General features: G+C 33.9%; 1 long non-coding RNA gene across 1 annotated transcript in view; it reads left to right on the top strand.

Moving 5' to 3' along the window:
• LOC128249914 (uncharacterized) overlaps positions 1–2,435 on the top strand; it is a 23,063-nt gene that overhangs the window by 1,410 nt on the left and 19,218 nt on the right. The gene's annotated exons all lie outside the window — the stretch shown is intronic.

Raw genomic sequence — 2,435 nt, forward strand, 5'->3', positions numbered from 1 at the left:
ATATGTGTACATATTACATGTACATCTATATATATAAACATCTACACATGTGTATACATATACATGTATGCATATAGATCTATATCTATATATATATATCTATGCATATACGTGTACATATACATGTATATGTATACATATACATCTCTTTCTCTCTCTTTCTCTCTCTTTCTCTCTTTCTCCCTCTGAAAGTATCGAAATGTGATTGTTTCAGTTAGTGGAATAACGTGTACATATACATCTATATGTATACATATACATCTCTCTTTCTCTCTCTCTCTTTCTCTCTCTCTCTTTCTCTCTAGCTCTTTCTCTCTCTCTCTCTTTCTCTCTTTCTCTCTCTCTCTTTCTCTCTTTCTCTCTCTCTCTTTCTCTCTTTCTCTCTCTCTCTCTGAAAGTATCTGTCATTACAGTATCGAAATGTGATTGTTTCAGTTAGTAGAATAGTTTCATTTTTAAAGTGAAAGTATTTGACATGAGTGTTTTTGTTTCACTTTTGATATGTAATACTTAAATGGTGGAGGAGATATTATGTTGCTGTGGGCTCGAACTCTGGAAGAAGTTAAAAATTTTTTTTGACTAAAACACAACTGGAACCCTAAGTAAGGCATGTGTAAAATTTGAATGAAATTGGTTGCGTAGTTCTCGAGTTTTAGGGATTCACACAGACAGACAGACACACATTCTCATTTTTATATATATAGATATATATGTGTGTGTGTGTGTGTGTATGTGTAAATGAGGATAAGATCGATATTTAAATACCGATTTCATCAAGTGGCCAGCATAGGAATAAAAAACCATCAAAGGTAATAATTATTTAAAATTATAATTTAGGACATCTAAGAGATACCACCACGCTGGAAATAGCAGTCCAAACTTGACTCTAAAACCACATTAAATGTGTTCATATAACACCAGGAGAGAAGACGAAGAGACAAAATGAACTAACAAAAAATTGCTGGATAATTCCAGATTCCGGATTTCTGGCTAACCACCGATATACAATTTACAATGAAGGAGACCAATTTTGTAGAGTACGTTTTTTCTAGATGGTGATTGGTCTCCTTCATTGTGTGAATTTTATATCAGTGGTTCTTCTCTAAATTATATTTATATACATATATTATCTATTATAAAATTCAATTTAGTTTTACTAAATTGAATATTCCTGTATGTTTGGAATTTTACATTCCCTAATATTATAATATATATATATATATATACAAGATATTTTTCAAAGCACGGTAGGTCCTTGTTCATGCAGAAGTTACTTCGAAATTGATTAATGTTGTTTGACTTCAATATCTTCATTTTAGTCATTCAGTTGGACTTAGGTCAAGTTTCTTACCATTGTAATGCGTTGTAGCTGCTTTAAAATAGAGTCACTAGGTACTTTATGTAGCACAAACATCTCAATTCTGACATCGCTACTAGTTTGTCTTTTTATTGGCTTATCATGTCCCGACTTATTGATGCTTAATACAAACATAAAAAGTAAAATTAAGAATGAACTTACGATGACAAATATATCGAAAATATAGGCGTTCGTAAATGTGTGATGGTGAAAACAAATCGCAACCTCTTTATTAACCACTTTCGCGGACTATGTCATCAATGAGCCGGTATTACGGCCACTGTAACAACCCAGAATATACCCCTGCCCAGACGATACTCGGAGTTAGTCTAGGCTAGCCCAGGCTATACCCCTGTCCAGACTATACCCCTGTCCAGACTATACCCCTGTCCAGACTATACCCCATGCTTGCGGTCAAATAATACAGATATACCTCACTTATAAAAGTTGCCTCAGAACATATACAAAATTTGATATCAGTCGATGAAGAATTATAAGTTACATGTAAATTTCGATTTAAACATAGCAATTTAGAATTATCAAATGCAAATATTCAATGTACCAATATAAACCCAATGTATAGGCAGATTTGAAAAAAATTGACGACTCGCGCATGCTGCGCAATGCACCTATACTATGAGTCATAGCCAAAACTCGCACAAATTTGGCCATTAGTGTTGGGTTTATATTGATATATTTTAAAGTATTTTGCATTTGATAGTTCTATCAGGTTGGCAACTAAGTTCCCGCCGTTTTTTTAAATTAAAATTTTTTTAAAGGTTTAATAAAAAATAACTACTAATTAATCAATAATGTATTCACCCTTGTTGTTTACAACTTCTTCTCAACGTTCAACAAGATTTTCAATACCTCGTTAGTAGAAATCACCCGATTTCGACTCGAAAAATTGATCCGACCAAGCTCTCAATTCTGCATCAGTAATGAATGAAACTCTGCGCATAGCATTTGAAAGAGATCGAAAGAGGTGGAAATCCGTTGGTGCCAAATCAGGAGAGTACGGCGGGTGTGGCAGCACTTCCCAACCACGCGTTTGAATGGCTTCCTTGGTCATATTGAC

This window comes from Octopus bimaculoides, chromosome 18, assembly GCF_001194135.2.
Source record: "Octopus bimaculoides isolate UCB-OBI-ISO-001 chromosome 18, ASM119413v2, whole genome shotgun sequence".
NCBI classification, from domain to species: domain Eukaryota; kingdom Metazoa; phylum Mollusca; class Cephalopoda; order Octopoda; family Octopodidae; genus Octopus; species Octopus bimaculoides.